Source organism: Thalia democratica, chromosome 4 (assembly GCF_965202585.1).
Source record: "Thalia democratica chromosome 4, ktThaDemo2.hap1.1, whole genome shotgun sequence".
NCBI lineage: Eukaryota > Metazoa > Chordata > Thaliacea > Salpida > Salpidae > Thalia > Thalia democratica.
In genome coordinates, this window is record NC_139168.1 from 54516118 (window position 1) to 54541586 (window position 25469).

A 25469-nucleotide genomic window follows, 5' to 3' on the forward strand; every position below is an offset into this window, starting at 1 on the left:
TCCTAATCGAAGAGGTTCATTTAATTAGCTGTATGGTATATTACAACAATTTTAATACCAAAAATCAAATTAATTCAAATTGCGTACAATAAAATAGGGTTTATTACAAGTATTTTGTTTTAAACAGCCTATTATAACGTCTATAGTAATTTTAATTTTTTTCAAGTTAGATTTCTAACAAAAGACGTTTATAAAATTACCTTTACGAAATATTAAAGAATATTATAGCCCAAAATCGATAAAAACTCAAATAGTGTACTATAAACACAGTTTATTGCAAGTATTTCGTTTTAAACAGCTGATATTGACGTCAAAAGAAGTTTTATAACTTTAAAAGTAATATTTTTTACCGTATAAATTTATTAAATTACATTAACGAAATACTACAAGAATATTATAATCAAAAATCGAAATAACTTAAATAATGTACGATAAACAATGTTTATTGCAAGTATTTCACCTTAAACAGCCGAGTTTTACGTCAAAAGGAGTTTTAATACTTCAAAACTAAAACTTCTAACCGCATACTATTATTAAAACACCTTTCTAAAATATTACAATAATCTTTTTACAAAAAATCGAAATAACTTAATAATTTACGATAAACCATGTTTATTGCAAGTATTTCGTCTCAAACAGCCGATTTTGACGTAAAATGGAATTTTAATACTTTAAAAGTAATTTTTTTAACCGAATAAGTTCATTAAATTACCTTTACGATATTTTACAAGAGTATTATAACCAAAAATCGAAATAACTCATCTAATGTACGATAAACAATGTTTATTGCAAGTATTTCGTCTATAACAGCCAATTTTGACGTCAAAAGAAACTTTAATATATTGAAACCATAAATTATAACCGAAGGCGTTTATTAAATTACTTTTACAAAATATTATAATAATATTATTACCAAAAATCGAAATAACTCAAATAATATTTATTGCAAGTATTTCGTCTTAAACAGCCGATTTTTACGTCAAAAGGAGTTTTAATACTTTAAAACTAAAACTACTAACCGATTACTATTATTAAAATACCTTTATGAAATATTACAAGAATATTATTACAAAAAATCGAAATAATTAATAATGTACGATAAACCATGTTTATTGCAAGTATTTCGTCTTAAACAGCTGATTTTGACGTCAAAGCCGTTTTTAATACTTTAAAAATAATATTTTTAACCGAATAAGTTTATTAAATTACCTTTACGAAATATTACAAGAATATTATAACCAAAAATTAAAATAATTCAAATAAAGTACGATAAATAATGTTTATTGCAAGTCTTAAACCGCCGATTTTGACGTCAAAATAAGTTTTAATACTTTAAAACTAATATTTCAACCGAACACTATAATTGAAATTCCTTTACGAAATATTAAAAGAATATTATTACAAAAAATCGAAATAACTTAAATAATGTACGATAAACAATATTTATTGCAAGTATTTCGTCTTAAACTGCTGAATTTAACGTCAAGGGAGTTTTAATACTTTCAAAGTTATATTTTTAACCGAATAAGTTTATAAAATTACCTTTACGAAATATTACAAGACTATTCTAACCAAAAATCGATAATAGCTCAAATAATGTACGATAAATAATCTTTATTGCAAGTATTTATTCTTAAACAGCCGATTTTGACGTTAAAGGAAGTTTAAATAATTTAAAACTAATATTTTTAACCGAAGACGTTTATTAATGTAATTTACGTAATATTACAAGAATATTATAATCAAAAATCGAAATTACTCAAATAATGTACAATAAACAATATTTATTTCAAGTATTTCGTCTTAAACAGCCGATTATAATGTCAAAAGTAGTTTTAATATTTTAAAACTATTATTCCTAATCGAAGAAGTTCATTAAATTAGCTGTATGATAAATTACAACAATATTGATACCACTAATAAAAATTATTCAAATAGGTACAATAAAATAGGGTTTATTGTAAGTATTTTATTTAGAACAGCCTAATATAACGTCTATAGTACTTTTAATTTGTTTAAAACTAGATTACTAACTAAAAACGTTTATTTGATTACCTTTACGAAATATTACAAGAATATTTTAACCAAAAATCGAAATAACTCCAATAATTATTGCAAGTATTTCGTCTTAAACAGCTTATTTTTACATCGAAAGGAGTTTTAATACTTTAAAACTAAAATTCCTAACCGAATATTATTATTAAAATATCTTTACGAACTATTACTAGAATATTATAACAAAAAATCAAAATAAATCAAATAATGTACGATAAACCATGTTTATTGCAAGTATTTCGTCTTAAACAGTTTATTTTGACAATAAATGGAGTTTTAATACTTCAAAAGTAATATTTTTAACCGAATAAGTTTATTAAATTACCTTTACGAAGTATTACAAGAATATTATAAGCAAAAATCGAAATAATTTAAATAATTACGATAAACAATGTTTATTGCAAGTATTTCGTCTATAACAGCCAATTTTTACATCAAGGGAGTTTTAATACTTAAAAACTAAAATTCCTTTCCGAATACCATTATTTAAATACCTTTACAAAATATTACTAAAATGTTATTACAAAAAACCGAAATAGTTTGAATATAGTACGATTAATAATATTTATTGCAAGTATTTCTCATTAAACAGCCCATTTTACTTCAAAATGTGTTTTTATACTTTAAAACTATGTTCCTAACCGAACACTATTATAAAATTACCTTAACGAATTATTACAAAGAATATCATTACAAAAAATCGAAATCACTCAAAAAATGTACGATAAACAATATTTATTGCAAGTATTTCGTCTTAACAGCCGATATTGACGTCAAGGGAGTTTTAATACTTTAAAAAGTAATATTATTAACCGAATAAGTTTATTAAATTACCTTAGAAAAATATTACAAAAATATTGTAACCAAAAATTGAAATAATTCAAATAATTACGATAAACAATGTTTATTGTAAGTATTTCGTATTAAACAGCCGATTTTTACGTCAAAAGGAGTTTCAATACTTTAAAACTAAAACTCCTAACCGAATACTATTATCAAAATACCTTTATAAAATATTGCAAGAATATAATTACAAAAAATCGAAATAACTTAAATAATGTACGATAAACAATGTTTATTGTAAGTATTTCATCTTAAACAGCCGATTTTTACGTCAAAAGGAGTTTTAATACTTTAAAACTAAAACTCCCCACTGTTTACTATTATTAAAATACCTTTACAAAATTTTACAAGAATATTAATACAAAAAATCGAAATTACTTAAATAATGTACGATAAACCATGTTTATTGCAAGTATTTTGTCTTAAACAACCCTTTTTGACGTCAAATGGAGTTTTATTACTTTAAAAGTAATATTTATAACCGAATAAGTTTATTATATTACCTTTACTAAATAATAAAAAAATATTTTAACCAAAAATCGATAATAACAAAAATAATGTACGATAAACAATGTTTATTGCTAGTATTTCGTCTTAAACAGCCGACTTTGACGTCAAAAGAAACTTTAAAGATTAAAACTAATATTTATAACCGAAGACATTTATTAATTTACTTTTTCAAGATATTATAATAATATTATTACCAAAAATCTAAATAACTCAAATAATGTACAATAAACAATGTTTGTTGCAAGTATTTCGTCTTAAACAGCCGATTTTTACGTCAAAAGGTGTTTCAATACTTTAAAACTAAAACTCCTAACCGAATACTATTATTAAAATACCTTTCTAAAATATTACAATAATATTTTTACAAAAAATCGAAATAACTTAAATATAGTACGATAAACAATGTTTATTGTAAGTATTTTGTCTTAAACAGCCGATTTTTACGTCAAAAGGAGTTTTAATACTTTAAAACTAAAACTCCTAACTGAATACTATTATAAAAATACCTTAACAAAATATTACAAGAATATTAATACAAAAAATCGAAATTACTTAAATAATGTACGATAACCATGTTTATTGCAAGTATTTCGTCTTAAACAACCCATTTTGACGTCAAATGGAGTTTTAATACTTTAAAAGTAATATTTATAAGCGAATAAGTTTATTAAATTACCTTTACTAAATAATAAAAAAATATTCTAACTAAAAATCGATAATAACTAAAATAATGTACGATAAACAATGTTTATTGCTAATATTTCGTCTTAAACAGCCGATTTTGACTTCAAATGGAATTTTAATACTTTAAAAGTAATTTTTTAACCGAATAAGTTTATTAAATTACCTTTACGATATTTTACAAGAGTATTATAACCAAAAATCGAAATAACTCATCTAATGTACGATAAACAATGTTTATTGCAAGTATTTCGTCTATAACAGCCATCTTTTACATCAAAAGGAGTTTTAATACTTTATAACTAAAATTTATGTCCGAATACTATTATTTAAATACCTTTACGAAATTTTACTAGAATATTATTACAAAGATCGAAATAACTTAAATATAGTACCATAAATTATTTTTATTGCAAGTATTTTGTGTTAAACAGCCGATTTTTACATCAAAAGGAATTTTAATACTTTAAAACTAATATTCCTAACCGAATACTATTATTAAAATACCTTTACAAAATATTACAAGAATATTATAACAAAAAATCGAAAATAATTAAATAATGTACGATAAACAATGTTTATTGCAAGAATTTTGTCTTGAACAGCCCATTTTGACGTCAAATGGAATTTTAATACTTTAAAAGTAATATTTTTAACCGAATGAGTTTATTTAATTACCTTTACGAAATATTAAAAGAATATTCTAACTAAAAATCGAAATAACTCAAATAATGTACGATAAACAATGTTTATTGCAAGTATTTCGTCTTCTACAGTAGATTTTAAATTGAAAAGGAGTTTTAATACTTTAAAACTAATATTCCTAATCGAAGAGGTTCATTTAATTGGCTGTATGGTATATTACAACAATTTTAATACCAAAAATCAAATTAATTCAAATTGCGTACAATAAAATAGGGTTTATTACAAGTATTTTGTTTTAAACAGCCTATTATAACGTCTATAGTAATTTTAATTTTTTTCAAGTTAGATTTCTAACAAAAGACGTTTATAAAATTACCTTTACGAAATATTAAAGAATATTATAGCCCAAAATCGATAAAAACTCAAATAGTGTACTATAAACACAGTTTATTGCAAGTATTTCGTTTTAAACAGCTGATATTGACGTCAAAAGAAGTTTTATAACTTTAAAAGTAATATTTTTTACCGTATAAATTTATTAAATTACATTAACGAAATACTACAAGAATATTATAATCAAAAATCGAAATAACTTAAATAATGTACGATAAACAATGTTTATTGCAAGTATTTCGCCTTAAACAGCCGAGTTTTACGTCAAAAGGAGTTTTAATACTTCAAAACTAAAACTTCTAACCGCATACTATTATTAAAACACCTTTCTGAAATATTACAATAATCTTTTTACAAAAAATCGAAATAACTTAATAATTTACGTTAAACCATGTTTATTGCAAGTATTTCGTCTCAAACAGCCGATTTTGACGTCAAATGGAATTTTAATACTTTAAAAGTAATTTTTTTAACCGAATAAGTTCATTAAATTACCTTTACGATATTTTACAAGAGTATTATAACCAAAAATCGAAATAACTCATCTAATGTACGATAAACAATGTTTATTGCAAGTATTTCGTCTATAACAGCCAATTTTGACGTCAAAAGAAACTTTAATGTATTGAAACTATAAATTATAACCGACGGCGTTTATTAAATTACTTTTACAAAATATTATAATAATTCTATTACCAAAAATCGAAATAACTCAAATAATATTTATTGCAAGTATTTCGTCTTAAACAGCCGATTTTTACGTCAAAAGGAGTTTTAATACTTTAAAACTAAAACTACTAACCGATTACTATTATTAAAATACCTTTATGAAATATTACAAGAATATTATTACAAAAAATCGAAATAATTAATAATGTACGATAAACCATGTTTATTGCAAGTATTTCGTCTTAAATAGCTGATTTTGACGTCAAAGCCGTTTTTAATACTTTAAAAATAATATTTTTAACCGAATAAGTTTATTAAATTACCTTTACGAAATATTACAAGAATATTATAACCAAAAATTAAAATAATTCAAATAAAGTACAATAAATAATGTTTATTGCAAGTCTTAAACCGCCGATTTTGACGTCAAAATAAGTTTTAATACTTTAAAACTAATATTTCAACCGAACACTATAATTGAAATTCCTTTACGAAATATTAAAAGAATATTATTACAAAAAATCGAAATAACTTAAATAATGTACGATAAACAATATTTATTGCAAGTATTTCGTCTTAAACTGCTGAATTTAACGTCAAGGGAGTTTTAATACTTTCAAAGTAATATTTTTAACCGAATAAGTTTATAAAATTACCTTTACGAAATATTACAAGTCTATTCTAACCAAAAATCGATAATAGCTCAAATAATGTACGATAAATAATCTTTATTGCAAGTATTTATTCTTAAACAGCCGATTTTGACGTTAAAGGAAGTTTAAATAATTTAAAACTAATATTTTTAACCGAAGACGTTAATTAATGTAATTTACGTAATATTACAAGAATATTATAATCAAAAATCGAAATTACTCAAATAATGTACAATAAACAATATTTATTTCAAGTATTTCGTCTTAAACAGCCGATTATATTGTCAAAAGTAGTTTTAATATTTTAAAACTATTATTCCTAATCGAAGAAGTTCATTAAATTAGCTGTATGATAAATTACAACAATATTGATACCACTAATAAAAATTATTCAAATAGGTACAATAAAATAGGGTTTATTGTAAGTATTTTATTTAGAACAGCCTAATATAACATCTATAGTACTTTTAATTTGTTTAAAGTTAGATTACTAACTAAAAACGTTTATTTAATTACCTTTACGAAATATTACAAGAATATTTTAACCAAAAATCGAAATAACTCCAATAATTATTGCAAGTATTTCGTCTTAAACAGCTTATTTTTACGTCGAAAGGAGTTTTAATACTTTAAAACTAAAATTCCTAACCGAATATTATTATTAAAATATCTTTACGATATATTACTAGAATATTATTAAAAAAATCAAAATAACTCAAATAATGTACGATAAACCATGTTTATTGCAAGTATTTCGTCTTAAACAGTTTATTTTGACAATAAATGGAGTTTTAATACTTCAAAAGTAATATTTTTAACCGAATAAGTTTATTAAATTACCTTTACGAAGTATTATAAGCATATTACAAGAATATTATAAGCAAAAATCGAAATAATTTAAATAATTACGATAAACAATGTTTATTGCAAGTATTTCGTCTATAACAGCCAATTTTTACATCAAGGGAGTTTTAATACTTAAAAACTAAAATTCCTTTCCGAATACCATTATTTAAATACCTTTACAAAATATTACTAAAATGTTATTACAAAAAACCGAAATAGTTTGAATATAGTACGATTAATAATATTTATTGCAAGTATTTCTCATTAAACAGCCCATTTTACTTCAAAATGTGTTTTTATAGTTTAAAACTATGTTCCTAACCGAACACTATTATTAAATTACCTTAACGAAATATTACAAAGAATATCATTACAAAAAATCGAAATCACTCAAAAAATGTACGATAAACAATATTTATTGCAAGTATTTCGTCTTAACAGCCGATATTGACGTCAAGGGAGTTTTAATACTTTAAAAAGTAATATTATTAACCGAATAAGTTTATTAAATTACCTTAGAAAAATATTACAAAAATATTGTAACCAAAAATTGAAATAACTCAAATAATTACGATAAACAATGTTTATTGTAAGTATTTCGTATTAAACAGCCGATTTTTACGTCAAAATGAGTTTCAATACTTTAAAACTAAAACTCCTAACCGAATACTATTATCAAAATACCTTTATAAAATATTGCAAGAATATAATTACAAAAAACCGAAATAACTTAAATAATGTACGATAAACAATGTTTATTGTAAGTATTTCATCTTAAACAGCCGATTTTTACGTCAAAAGGAGTTTTAATACTTTAAAACTAAAACTCCCCACTGTTTACTATTATTAAAATACCTTTACAAAATTTTACAAGAATATTAATACAAAAAATCGAAATTACTTAAATAATGTACGATAAACCATGTTTATTGCAAGTATTTTGTCTTAAACAACCCTTTTTGACGTCAAATGGAGTTTTATTACTTTAAAAGTAATATTTATAACCGAATAAGTTTATTATATTACCTTTACTAAATAATAAAAAAATATTTTAACCAAAAATCGATAATAACAAAAATAATGTACGATAAACAATGTTTATTGCTAGTATTTCCTCTTAAACAGCCGACTTTGACGTCAAAAGAAACTTTAAAGTTTAAAACTAATATTTATAACCGAAGACATTTATTAATTTACTTTTTCAAGATATTATAATAATATTATTACCAAAAATCTAAATAACTCAAATTATGTACAATAAACAATGTTTGTTGCAAGTATTTCGTCTTAAACAGCCGATTTTTACGTCAAAAGGTGTTTTAATACTTTAAAACTAAAACTCCTAACCGAATACTATTATTAAAATACCTTTCTAAAATATTACAATAATATTTTTACAAAAAATCGAAATAACTTAAATATAGTACGATAAACAATGTTTATTGTAAGTATTTTGTCTTAAACAGCCGATTTTTACGTCAAAAGGAGTTTTAATACTTTAAAACTAAAACTCCTAACTGAATACTATTATTAAAATACCTTAACAAAATATTACAAGAATATTAATACAAAAAATCGAAATTACTTAAATAATGTACGATAACCATGTTTATTGCAAGTATTTCGTCTTAAACAACCCATTTTGACGTCAAATGGAGTTTTTATACTTTAAAAGTAATATTTATAAGCGAATAAGTTTATTAAATTACCTTTACTAAATAATAAAAAAATATTCTAACTAAAAATCGATAATAACTAAAATAATGTACGATAAACAATGTTTATTGCTAATATTTCGTCTTAAACAGCCGATTTTGACTTCAAAAGAAATTTTAAAGTTTAAAACTAATATTTATAACCGAAGACGTTTATTAATTAATTTTTACAAAATATTATAATAATATTATTACCAAAAATCGAATTAACTCAAATAATGTACGATAAACATTGTTTATTGCAAGTATTTCGTCTTAAACAGCCGATTTTGACGTCAAATGGAATTTTAATACTTTAAAAGTAATTTTTTTAACCGAATAAGTTTATTAAATTACCTTTACGATATTTTACAAGAGTATTATAACCAAAAATCGAAATAACTCATCTAATGTACGATAAACAATGTTTATTGCAAGTATTTCGTCTATAACAGCCAATTTTTACATCAAAAGGAGTTTTAATACTTTATAACTAAAATTTATGTCCGAATACTATTATTTAAATACCTTTACGAAATATTACTAGAATATTATTACAAAGATCGAAATAACTTAAATATAGTACCATAAATTATTTTTATTGCAAGTATTTTGTGTTAAACAGCCGATTTTTACATCAAAAGGAATTTTAATACTTTAAAACTAATATTCCTAACCGAATACTATTATTAAAATACCTTTACAAAATATTACAAGAATATTATAACAAAAAATCGAAAATAATTAAATAATGTACGATAAACAATGTTTATTGCAAGAATTTTGTCTTGAACAGCCCATTTTGACGTCAAATGGAATTTTAATACTTTAAAAGTAATATTTTTAACCGAATGAGTTTATTTAATTACCTTTACGAAATATTAAAAGAATATTCTAACTAAAAATCGAAAAAACTCAAATAATGTACGATAAACAATGTTTATTGCAAGTATTTCGTCTTCTACAGTAGATTTTAAATTGAAAAGGAGTTTTAATACTTTAAAACTAATATTCCTAATCGAAGAGGTTCATTTAATTAGCTGTATGGTATATTACAACAATTTTAATACCAAAAATCAAAATAATTCAAATTGCGTACAATAAAATAGGGTTTATTACAAGTATTTTGTTTTAAACAGCCTATTATAACGTCTATAGTAATTTTAATTTTTTTCAAGTTAGATTTCTAAAAAAAGACGTTTATAAAATTACCTTTACGAAATATTAAAGAATATTATAACCCAAAATTGATAAAAACTCAAATAGTGTACTATAAACACAGTTTATTGCAAGTATTTTGTTTTAAACAGCTGATATTGACGTCAAAAGAAGTTTTATAACTTTAAAAGTAATATTTTTTACCGAATAAATTTATTAAATTACATTAACGAAATACTACAAGAATATTATAATCAAAAATCGAAATAACTTAAATAATGTACGATAAACAATGTTTATTGCAAGTATTTCGCCTTAAACAGCCGATTTTTACGTCAAAAGGAGTTTTAATACTTTAAAACTAAAACTTCTAACCGCATACTATTATTAAAACACCTTTCTGAAATATTACAATAATATTTTTAGAAAAAACCGAAATAACTTAATAATTTACGATAAACCATGTTTATTGCAAGTATTTCGTCTCAAACAGCCGATTTTGACGTCAAATGGAATTTTAATACTTTAAAAGTAATTTTTTTAACCGAATAAGTTTATTAAATTACCTTTACGATATTTTACAAGAGTATTATAACCGAAAATCGAAATAACTCACCTAATGTACGATAAACAATGTTTATTGCAAGTATTTCGTCTATAACAGCCAATTTTTACATCAAAAGGAGTTTTAATACTTTATAACTAAAATTTATGTCCGAATACTATTATTTAAATACCTTTACAAAATATTACTAGAATATTATTACAAAAAATCGAAATAACTTAAATATAGTACCATAAATTATTTTTATTGCAAGTATTTTGTGTTAAACAGCCGATTTTTACATCAAAAGGAATTTTAATACTTTAAAACTAATATTCCTAACCGAATACTATTATTAAAATACCTTTACAAAATATTACAAGAATATTATAACAAAATTTCGAAAATAATTAAATAATGTACGATAAACAATGTTTATTGCAAGTATTTCGTCTTGAACAGCCCATTTTGACGTCAAATGGAATTTTAATATTTTAAAAGTAATATTTTTAACCGAATAAGTTTATTTAATTACCTTTACGAAATATTAAAAGAATATTCTAACTAAAAGTCGAAATAACTCAAATAATGTACGATAAACAATGTTTATTGCAAGTATTTCGTCTTCTACAGTAGATTTTAAATTGAAAAGGAGTTTTAATACTTTAAAACTAATATTCCTAATCGAAGAGGTTCATTTAATTAGCTGTATGGTATATTACAACAATTTTAATACCAAAAATCAAAATAATTCAAATTGCGAACAATAAAATAGGGTTTATTACAAGTATCTTGTTTTAAACAGCGTATTATAACGTCTATAGTAATTTTAATTTTTTCAAAGTTAGATTTCTAACAAAAGACGTTTATTAAATTCCCTTTACGAAATATTACAAGAATATTATAACCCAAAATCGATAAAAACTCAAATAGTGTACTATAAACACAGTTTATTGCAAGTATTTCGTTTTAAACAGCTGATATTGACGTCAAAAGAAGTTTTATAACTTTAAAAGTAAAATTTTTTACCGAATAAATTTATTAAATTACATTAACGAAATACTACAAGAATATTATAATCAAAAATCGAAATAACTTAAATAATGTACGATAAACAATGATTATTGCAAGTATTTCGCCTTAAACAGCCGATTTTTAGGTCAAAAGGAGTTTTAATACTTTAAAACTAATATTCCGTACCGAATACTATTATTAAAATACCTTTACAAAATATTACAAGAATATTATAACAAAAAATCGAAAATAATTAAATAATGTACGATAAACAATGTTTATTGCAAGTATTTCGTCTTGAACAGCCCATTTTGACGTCAAATGGAATTTTAATATTTTAAAAGTAATATTTTCAACCGAATAAGTTTATTTAATTACCTTTACGAAATATTAAAAGAATATTCTAACTAAAAATCGAAATAACTCAAATAATGTACGATAAACAATGTTTATTGCAAGTATTTCGTCTTCTACAGTAGATTTTAAATTGAAAAGGAGTTTTAATACTTTAAAACTAATATTCCTAATCGAAGAGGTTCATTTAATTAGCTGTATGGTATATTACAACAATTTTAATACCAAAAATCAAAATAATTCAAATTGCGTACAATAAAATAGGGTATATTACAAGTATTTTGTTTTAAACAGCCTATTATAACGTCTATAGTAATTTTAATTTTTTTAAAGTTAGATTTCTAACAAAAGACGTTTATAAAATTAACTTTACGAAATATTTAAGAATATTATAACCCAAAATCGATAAAAACTCAAATAGTGTACTATAAACACAGTTTATTACAAGTATTTTGTTTCAAACAGCTGATATTGACGTCAAAACAAGTTTTATAACTTTAAAAGTAATATTTTTTACCGAAAATTTTACCTTATTAAATTACATTAACGAAATACTACAAGAATATTATAATCAAAAATCGAAATAACTTAAATAATGTACGATAAACAATGTTTATTGCAAGTATTTCGCCTTAAACAGCCGATTTTTACGTCAAAAGGAGTTTTAATACTTTAAAATTAAAACTTCTAACCGCATACTACTTTTAAAACACCTTTCTGAAATATTACAATAATATTTTTACAAAAAATCGAAATAACTTAATAATTTACGATAAACCATGTTTATTGCAAGTATTTCGTCTCAAACAGCCGATTTTGACGTCAAATGGAATTTTAATACTTTAAAAGTAATTTTTTTAACCGAATAAGTTTATTAAATTACCTTTACGATATTTTACAAGAGTATTATAACCAAAAATCGAAATAACTCATCTAATGTACGATAAACAATGTTTATTGCAAGTATTTCGTCTATAACAGCCAATTTTTACATCAAAAGGAGTTTTAATACTTTATAACTAAAATTTATGTCCGAATACTATTATTTAAATACCTTTACGAAATATTACTAGAATACTATTACAAAAAATTGAAATAACTTAAATATAGTACCATAAATTATTTTTATTGCAAGTATTTTGTGTTAAACAGCCGATTTTTACATCAAAAGGAATTTTAATACTTTAAAACTAATATTCCGTACCGAATACTATTATTAAAATACCTTTACAAAATATTACAAGAATATTATAACAAAAAATCGAAAATAATTAAATAATGTACGATAAACAATGTATATTGCAAGTATTTCGTCTTGAACAGCCCATTTTGACGTCAAATGGAATTTTAATATTTTAAAAGTAATATTTTTAACCGAATAAGTTTATTAAATTACCTTTGCTAAATATTACAAAAATATTATAACCAAAAATTGAAATAACTCAAATAATTACGATAAACAATGTTTATTGTAAGTATTTCGTCTTAAACAGCCGATTTTTACGTCAAAAGGAGTTTTAATACTATAAAACTAAAACTCCTAACTGAATACTATTACTAAAATACCTTTATAAAATATTGCAAGAATATAATTACAAAAAATCGAAATAACTTAAATAATGTACGATAAACAATGTTTATTGTAAGTATTTCATCTTAAACAGCCGATTTTTACGTCAAAAGGAGTTTTAATACTTTAAAACTAAAACTCCCCACTGTTTACTATTATTAAAATACCTTTACAAAATTTTACAAGAATATTAATACAAAAAATCGAAATTACTTAAATAATGTACGATAAACCATGTTTATTGCAAGTATTTTGTCTTAAACAACCCTTTTTGACGTCAAATGGAGTTTTATTACTTTAAAAGTAATATTTATAACCGAATAAGTTTATTATATTACCTTTACTAAATAATAAAAAAATATTTTAACCAAAAATCGATAATAACAAAAATAATGTACGATAAACAATGTTTATTGCTAGTATTTCGTCTTAAACAGCCGACTTTGACGTCAAAAGAAACTTTAAAGTTTAAAACTAATATTTATAACCGAAGACATTTATTAATTTACTTTTTCAAGATATTATAATAATATTATTACCAAAAATCTAAATAACTCAAATTATGTACAATAAACAATGTTTGTTGCAAGTATTTCGTCTTAAACAGCCGAATTTTACGTCAAAAGGTGTTTTAATACTTTAAAACTAAAACTCCTAACCGAATACTATTATTAAAATACCTTTCTAAAATATTACAATAATATTTTTACAAAAAATCGAAATAACTTAAATATAGTACGATAAACAATGTTTATTGTAAGTATTTTGTCTTAAACAGCCGATTTTTACGTCAAAAGGAGTTTTAATACTTTAAAACTAAAACTCCTAACTGAATACTATTATTAAAATACCTTAACAAAATATTACAAGAATATTAATACAAAAAATCGAAATTACTTAAATAATGTACGATAACCATGTTTATTGCAAGTATTTCGTCTTAAACAACCCATTTTGACGTCAAATGGAGTTTTAATACTTTAAAAGTAATATTTATAAGCGAATAAGTTTATTAAATTACCTTTACTAAATAATAAAAAAATATTCTAACTAAAAATCGATAATAACTAAAATAATGTACGATAAACAATGTTTATTGCTAATATTTCGTCTTAAACAGCCGATTTTGACTTCAAAAGAAACTTTAAAGTTTAAAACTAATATTTATAACCGAAGACGTTTATTAATTAATTTTTACAAAATATTATAATAATATTATTCCCAAAAATCGAATTAACTCAAATAATGTACGATAAACATTGTTTATTGCAAGTATTTCGTTTAAACAGCCGATTTTGACGTCAAATGGAATTTTAATACTTTAAAAGTAATTTTTTAACCGAATAAGTTTATTAAATTACCTTTACGATATTTTACAAGAGTATTATAACCAAAAATCGAAATAACTCATCTAATGTACGATAAACAATGTTTATTGCAAGTATTTCGTCTATAACAGCCATCTTTTACATCAAAAGGAGTTTTAATACTTTATAACTAAAATTTATGTCCGAATACTATTATTTAAATACCTTTACGAAATATTACTAGAATATTATTACAAAGATCGAAATAACTTAAATATAGTACCATAAATTATTTTTATTGCAAGTATTTTGTGTTAAACAGCCGATATTTACATCAAAAGGAATTTTAATACTTTAAAACTAATATTCCTAACCGAATACTATTATTAAAATACCTTTACAAAATATTACAAGAATATTATAACAAAAAATCGAGAATAATTAAATAATGTACGATAAACAATGTTTATTGCAAGAATTTTGTCTTGAACAGCCCATTTTGACGTCAAATGGAATTTTAATACTTTAAAAGTAATATTTTTAACCGAATGAGTTTATTTAATTACCTTTACGAAATATTAAAAGAATATTCTAAACAAAAATCCATAATAACTTAAATAATGTACGACAAACAATGTTTATTGCAAGTATTTCGTCTCAAACAGCCGAATTTGACGGCAAAAGGAGTTTAAAATAATTAAAACTAATATTTTTAACTAAAGACGTTTATTAAATTACTTTTACGAAACATTTAAATGAATATTATTCAAAAATCGAAATTATTCAAATAATGTACAAAAGATAATGTTTATTGCAAGTTTATACAGCTGATTTCGATGTCAAAGGGAGTTTTAATACTTTAAAGTAATATTTTTAACCGAAAAAGTTTATTAAAATTATTTTACGTAAAATTACAAGAATATTATAACCAAAAATCAAAATAACTCAAATAATGTTCGATAAACAATGTTTATTGAAAGTATTTCGTCTTATTAAGCCGTTTTTGATGTCAAAAGTATTTTTAATACTTTAAAACTGATATTCCTAATTAAAGAGGTTAATTTAATTGGCTGTATGATATATTACAACAATATTAATACCAATAATAAAAATAAGTCAAATAAGTACAATAAAATAGGGTTTATTATAAGTATTGTGTTTAAAACTGCCTAATATAACGTTTATGGTACTTTTAATTTGTTTAAAGTTAGATTACTAACCAAAGACGTTTATTAAATTACCTTTACAAAATATAACGATAATATTATAACCCAAAATCAAAATGACTCAAATAATGTACGATAAACAATGTATATTGCAACTATTTCGTCTTAAACAGCTGATTTTAAAGTCAAAAGGAGTTTTAATACTTTAAATGTAATATTTTTAACCGAATACGTTTATTAAAATAACTTAACGAAATATTAGGAAGATAATTACTAAACGTCGAAATAACTCAAATAATGTACGATAAACAATGTTTATTGCAAGTACTTCGTCTTAACAGCTGATTTTAACGTCAAAAGGAGTTTTAGAACTTTAAAAGTAATATTTTCAAACGAATAAGTTTATTAAATTACCTTTACAAAATATTACAAGAATAATATAACCAAAAGTCGAAACAACTCAAATAATGTACGATAAACAATGTTTATTGCAAGTATTTCGTCTTATACAGCTGATTTTAATGTCAAAGGAGTTTTAATACTTTAAAACTAATATTTTTGACTGAAGACGTTTATTAAATTACTTTTACAAAATATTACAAAGAATATTATTACAAAAAATCGAAATAACTCAAATAATGTACGATAAACAATATTTATTGCAAGTATTTCTTCTTACCCAGCCGATTTAGACGTCAAATGGAGTTTCATACTTTAAATATAATATTTTAACCGAATAAGTTAAGTAAATTAACTTAACAAAATTTTACAAGAATATTATAACTAAAAATCAAAATAACTCAAATAATTACGATAAACAATGTTTGTTGCAAGTATTTCGTCTTAAACAGCCTAAATTGACGTTTAAAGGAGTTCTAATACTTTAAAACTATGTTTCTGACCGAACACTATTATTAAATTAACTTTACTAAATATTACAAGAATTTTAATACAAAAAATCGAAATAACTCAAATAATGTACGATAAACAATGTATATTGCAAGTTTTTCGTCTTAAACAGCAGAAATTGACGTTAAAAGGAGTTTTAATACTTCAAAACTATGTTTCTAACCGAACACTATTATTATGTTACCTTTACGAAATATTACAAATATATTATTACAAAAAATCGAAATAACTTTACAAATGTTCGATAAGCAATGTTTATTGCAAGTATTTCGTCTTATTTAGCCGATTTTGAAGTCAAATGGAGTTTTAATACTTTAAAACTAATATTCCTAACCGCAGAGGTTCATTTAATGAGCTATATAATATATTACAACAATATTACTACCAATAATCAAAATATTTCAAAAAGCGTACAATAAAATAGGGTTTATTACAAGTATAGTATTTAAAACTGCCTAATATAACGTCTGATGTAATTTTAATTTGTTTAAAGTAACATTACTAACCAAAGACGTTTATTAAATTAGCTGTACGAAATACTCAAAGACTATTATAATCAAAAATCGATATTAACGTACGATAAACAATGTATATTGCAAGTATTTCGTCTTAAACAGCCGATTTTTACGTTAAAAGGAGTTTTAATATTTTAAAAGTAATATTTTTAACCGAATAAGTTTAATAAATTATTTATACAAATCATTGCAGGTATATTAAAACCAAAAATTGAAATAACATAAATAATTGCGATAAACAATATTGTTTGTAAATATTTCGTTATAAACAGTAGAAATTGACGTTAAAAGGAGTTTTGTTTGTTTAAAACTTTGTTCCTAACCGAACACTATTATTATATTACCTTTACGAAATAAACAAAGAATTTTATTACAAAAAATCAAAATAACTTAAATAATGTACGATATACAATGTTTATTGCAAGTAATTCGTCTTTTTCAGCCGATTTTAATGTCAAAGGAGTTTAAATACTTTAAAACTGATATTTTTAATTAAAGAGGTTCATTTAATTAGCTGAATGATATACTACAACAATATTAATACCAATAATCAAAATAATTCAAATGGCATACAATAAATAGGGTTGATTACAAGTATCTTGTTTTAAAAAGCCTAATATAACGTATATAGTATTTTTAATTTGTTTTAAGTTAGATTACTAACAAAAAACGTTTGTTAAATTATCTTTACAAAATATTAAAACAATATTATAACCAAAAATCGATAATAACTCAAATAATGTTCGATAAACAATGTTTATTGCTAGTATTTCTTCTTATACAGCCGATTTTGACGTCAAAAGAAACTTTAATATATTGAAACTATAAATTATAACCGAAGGCGTTTATTAAATTACTTTTACAAAATATTATAATAATATTATTACCAAAAATCGAAATAACTCAAATAATATTTATTGCAAGTATTTCGTCTTAAACAGCCGATTTTTACGTCAAAAGGAGTTTTAATACTTTAAAACTAAAACTACTAACCGATTACTATTATTAAAATACCTTTATGAAATATTACAAGAATATTATTACAAAAAATCGAAATAATTAATAATGTACGATAAACCATGTTTATTGCAAGTATTTCGTCTTAAACAGCTGATTTTGACGTCAAAGCCGTTTTTAATACTTTAAAAATAATATTTTTAACCGAATAAGTTTATTAAATTACCTTTACGAAATATTACAAGAATATTATAACCAAAAATTAAAATAATTCAAATAAAGTACGATAAATAAGGTTTATTGCAAGTCTTAAACCGCCGATTTTGACGTCAAAATAAGTTTTAATACTTTAAAACTAATATTTCAACCGAACACTATAATTGAAATTCCTTTACGAAATATTAAAAGAATATTATTACAAAAAATCGAAATAACTTAAATAATGTACGATAAACAATATTTATTGCAAGTATTTCGTCTTAAACTGCTGAATTTAACGTCAAGGGAGTTTTAATACTTTCAAAGTTATATTTTTAACCGAATAAGTTTATAAAATTACCTTTACGAAATATTACAAGACTATTCTAACCAAAAATCGATAATAGCTCAAATAATGTACGATAAATAATCTTTATTGCAAGTATTTATTCTTAAACAGCCGATTTTGACGTTAAAGGAAGTTTAAATAATTTAAAACTAATATTTTTAACCGAAGACGTTTATTAATGTAATTTACGTAATATTACAAGAATATTATAATAAAAATCGAAATTACTCAAATAATGTACAATAAACAATATTTATTTCAAGTATTTCGTCTTAAACAGCCGATTATAATGTCAAAAGTAGTTTTAATATTTTAAAACTATTATTCCTAATCGAAGAAGTTCATTAAATTAGCTGTATGATAAATTACAACAATATTGATACCACTAATAAAAATTATTCAAATAGGTACAATAAAATAGGGTTTATTGTAAGTATTTTATTTAGAACAGCCTAATATAACGTCTATAGTACTTTTAATTTGTTTAAAGTTAGATTACTAACTAAAAACGTTTATTTGATTACCTTTACGAAATATTACAAGAATATTTTAACCAAAAATCGAAATAACTCCAATAATTATTGCAAGTATTTCGTCTTAAACAGCTTATTTTTACGTCGAAAGGAATTTTAATACTTTAAAACTAAAATTCCTAACCGAATATTATTATTAAAATATCTTTACGAACTATTACTAGAATATTATTACAAAAAATCAAAATAAATCAAATAATGTACGATAAACCATGTTTATTGCAAGTATTTCGTCTTAAACAGTTTAATTTTACAATAAGTGGAGTTTTAATACTTCAAAAGTAATATTTTTAACCGAATAAGTTTATTAAATTACCTTTACGAAGTATTACAAGAATATTATAAGCAAAAATCGAAATAATTTAAATAATTACGATAAACAATGTTTATTGCAAGTATTTCGTCTATAACAGCCAATTTTTACATCAAGGGAGTTTTAATACTTAAAAACTAAAATTCCTTTCCGAATACCATTATTTAAATACCTTTACAAAATATTACTAAAATGTTATTACAAAAAACCGAAATAGTTTGAATATAGTACGATTAATAATATTTATTGCAAGTATTTCTCATTAAACAGCCCATTTTACTTCAAAATGTGTTTTTATACTTTAAAACTATGTTCCTAACCGAACACTATTATTAAATTACCTTAACGAAATATTACAAAGAATATCATTACAAAAAATCGAAATCACTCAAAAAATGTACGATAAACAATATTTATTGCAAGTATTTCGTCTTAACAGCCGATATTGACGTCAAGGGAGTTTTAATACTTTAAAAAGTAATATTATTAACCGAATAAGTTTATTAAATTACCTTAGAAAAATATTACAAAAATATTGTAACCAAAAATTGAAATAACTCAAATAATTACGATAAACAATGTTTATTGTAAGTATTTCGTATTAAACAGCCGATTTTTACGTCAAAAGGAGTTTCAATACTTTAAAACTAAAACTCCTAACCGAATACTATTATCAAAATACCTTTATAAAATATTGCAAGAATATAATTACAAAAAATCGAAATAACTTAAATAATGTACGATAAACAATGTTTATTGTAAGTATTTCATCTTAAACAGCCGATTTTTACGTCAAAAGGAGTTTTAATACTTTAAAACTAAAACTCCCCACTGTTTACTATTATTAAAATACCTTTACAAAATTTTACAAGAATATTAATACAAAAAATCGAAATTACTTAAATAATGTACGATAAACCATGTTTATTGCAAGTATTTTGTCTTAAACAACCCTTTTTGACGTCAAATGGAGTTTTATTACTTTAAAAGTAATATTTATAACCGAATAAGTTTATTATATTACCTTTACTAAATAATAAAAAAATATTTTAACCAAAAATCGATAATAACAAAAATAATGTACGATAAACAATGTTTTTTGCTAGTATTTCGTCTTAAACAGCCGACTTTGACGTCAAAAGAAACTTTAAAGTTTAAAACTAATATTTATAACCGAAGACATTTATTAATTTACTTTTTCAAGATATTATAATAATATTATTACCAAAAATATAAATCACTCAAATAATGTACAATAAACAATGTTTGTTGCAAGTATTTCGTCTTAAACAGCCGATTTTTACGTCAAAAGGTGTTTTAATACTTTAAAACTAAAACTCGTAACCGAATACTATTATTAAAATACCTTTCTAAAATATTACAATAATATTTTTACAAAAAATCGAAATAACTTAAATATAGTACGATAAACAATGTTTATTGTAAGTATTTTGTCTTAAACAGCCGATTTTTACGTCAAAAGGAGTTTTAATACTTTAAAACTAAAACTCCTAACTGAATACTATTATTAAAATACCTTAACAAAATATTACAAGAATATTAATACAAAAAATCGAAATTACTTAAATAATGTACGATAACCATGTTTATTGCAAGTATTTCGTCTTAAACAACCCATTTTGACGTCAAATGGAGTTTTAATACTTTAAAAGTAATATTTATAAGCGAATAAGTTTATTAAATTACCTTTACTAAATAATAAAAAAATATTCTAACTAAAAATCGATAATAACTAAAATAATGTACGATAAACAATGTTTATTGCTAATATTTCGTCTTAAACAGCCGATTTTGACTTCAAAAGAAACTTTAAAGTTTAAAACTAATATTTATAACCGAAGACGTTTATTAATTAATTTTTACAAAATATTATAATAATATTATTACCAAAAATCGAATTAACTCAAATAATGTACGATAAACATTGTTTATTGCAAGTATTTCGTCTTAAACAGCCGATTTTGACGTCAAATGGAATTTTAATACTTTAAAAGTAATTTTTTAACCGAATAAGTTTATTAAATTACCTTTACGATATTTTACAAGAGTATTATAACCAAAAATCGAAATAACTCCTCTAATGTACGATAAACAATGTTTATTGCAAGTATTTCGTCTATAACAGCCATTTTTTACATCAAAAGGAGTTTTAATACTTTATAACTAAAATTTATGTCCGAATACTATTATTTAAATACCTTTACGAAATATTACTAGAATATTATTACAAAGATCGAAATAACTTAAATATAGTACCATAAATTATTTTTATTGCAAGTATTTTGTGTTAAACAGCCGATATTTACATCAAAAGGAATTTTAATACTTTAAAACTAATATTCCTAACCGAATACTATTATTAAAATACCTTTACAAAATATTACAAGAATATTATAACAAAAAATCGAAAATAATTAAATAATGTACGATAAACAATGTTTATTGCAAGAATTTTGTCTTGAACAGCCCATTTTGACGTCAAATGGGATTTTAATACTTTAAAAGTAATATTTTTAACCGAATGAGTTTATTTAATTACCTTTACGAAATATTAAAAGAATATTCTAACTAAAAATCGAAATAACTCAAATAATGTACGATAAACAATGTTTATTGCAAGTATTTCGTCTTCTACAGTAGATTTTAAATTGAAAAGGAGTTTTAATACTTTAAAACTAATATTCCTAATCGAAGAGGTTCAATCGATTAGCTGTATGGTATATTACAACAATTTTAATACCAAAAATCAAAATAATTCAAATTGAGTACAATAAAATAGGGTTTATTACAAGTATTTTGTTTTAAACAGCCTATTATAACGTCTATAGTAATTTTAATTTTTTTCAAGTTAGATTTCTAAAAAAAGACGTTTATAAAATTACCTTTACGAAATATTAAAGAATATTATAACCCAAAATTGATAAAAACTCAAATAGTGTACTATAAACACAGTTTATTGCAAGTATTTTGTTTTAAACAGCTGATATTGACGTCAAAAGAAGTTTTATAACTTTAAAAGTAATATTTTTTACCGAATAAATTTATTAAATTACATTAACGAAATACTACAAGAATATTATAATCAAAAATCGAAATAACTTAAATAATGTACGATAAACAATGTTTATTGCAAGTATTTCGCCTTAAACAGCCGATTTTTACGTCAAAGGAGTTTTAATACTTTAAAACTAAAACTTCTAACCGCATACTATTATTAAAACACCTTTCTGAAATATTACAATAATATTTTTACAAAAAATCGAAATAACTTAATAATTTACGATAAACCATGTTTATTGCAAGTATTTCGTCTCAAACAGCCGATTTTGACGTCAAATGGAATTTTAATACTTTAAAAGTAATTTTTTTAACCGAATAAGTTTATTAAATTACCTTTACGATATTTTACAAGAGTATTATAACCGAAAATCGAAATAACTCACCTAATGTACGATAAACAATGTTTATTGCAAGTATTTCGTCTATAACAGCCATCTTTTACATCAAAAGGAGTTTTAATACTTTATAACTAAAATTTATGTCCGAATACTATTATTTAAATACCTTTACAAAATATTACTAGAATATTATTACAAAAAATCGAAATAACTTAAATATAGTACCATAAATTATTTTTATTGCAAGTATTTTGTGTTAAACAGCCGATTTTTACATCAAAAGGAATTTTAATACTTTAAAACTAATATTCCTAACCGAATACTATTATTAAAATACCTTTACAAAATATTACAAGAATATTATAACAAAAAATCGAAAATAATTAAATAATGTACGATAAACAATGTTTATTGCAAGTATTTCGTCTTGAACAGCCCATTTTGACGTCAAATGGAATTTTAATATTTTAAAAGTAATATTTTTAACCGAATAAGTTTATTTAATTACCTTTACGAAATATTAAAAGAATATTCTAACTAAAAATCGAAATAACTCAAATAATGTACGATAAACAATGTTTATTGCAAGTATTTCGTCTTCTACAGTAGATTTTAAATTGAAAAGGAGTTTTAATACTTTAAAACTAATATTCCTAATCGAAGAGGTTCATTTAATTAGCTGTATGGTATATTACAACAATTTTAATACCAAAAATCAAAATAATTCAAATCGCGTACAATAAAATAGGGTTTATTACAAGTATCTTGTTTTAAACAGCGTATTATAACGTCTATAGTAATTTTAATTTTTTCAAAGTTAGATTTCTAACAAAAGACGTTTATTAAATTCCCTTTACGAAATATTACAAGAATATTATAACCCAAAATCGATAAAAACTCAAATAGTGTACTATAAACACAGTTTATTGCAAGTATTTCGTTTTAAACAGCTGATATTGACGTCAAAAGAAGTTTTATAACTTTAAAAGTAATATTTTTTACCGAATAAATCTATTAAATTACATTAACGAAATACTACAAGAATATTATAATCAAAAATCGAAATAACTTAAATAATGTACGATAAACAATGTTTATTGCAAGTATTTCGCCTTAAACAGCCGATTTTTACGTCAAAAGGAGTTTTAATACTTTAAAACTAAAACTTCTAACCGCATACTACTATTAAAACACCTTTCTGAAATATTACAATAATATTTTTACAAAAAATCGAAATAACTTAATAATTTACGATAAACCATGTTTATTGCAAGTATTTCGTCTCAAACAGCCGATTTTGACGTCAAATGGAATTTTAATACTTTAAAAGTAATTTTTTTAACCGAATAAGTTTATTAAATTACCTTAACGATATTTTACAAGAGTATTATAACCAAAAATCGAAATAACTCATCTAATGTACGATAAACAATGTTTATTGCAAGTATTTCGTCTATAACAGCCAATTTTTACGTCAAAAGGAGTTTTAATACTTTAAAACTAAAACTCCTAACCGAATACTATTATTAAAACAACTCTCTGAAATATTACAATAATATTTTTACAAAAACTCGAAATAACCTAATAATTTACGATAAACCATGTTTATTGCAAGTATTTGGTCTCAAACAGCCGATTTTGACATAAAAGGGAGTTTTAATACTTTAAAAGTAATTTTTTTAACCAAATAAGTTTATTAAATTACCTTTACGAAATATTACAAGAGTATTATAGCCAAAAATCGAAATAACTCATCTAATGTACGATAAACAATGTTTATTGCAAGTATTTTGTCTATAACAGCCAATTTTTACATCAAAAGGAGTTTTAATACCTTATAACTAAAACTCATGTCCTAATACTATTATTTAAATACCTTTACAAAATATTACAAGAATATTATTACAAAAAATCGAAATAACTTAAATATAGTACCATAAATAATTTTTATTGTAAGAAATTTGTGTTAAACTGCCGATTTTTTACATCAAAAGAAATTTTAATACTTTAAAACTAATATTCCTAACCGAATACTATTATTAAAATACCTTTGCAAAATATTACAAGAATATTATAACAAAAAATCGAAATTACTTAAATAACGTACGATGAACAATGTTTATTGCAAAAATTTTGTCTTAAACAGCCCATTTTGACGTCAAATTGAATTTTAA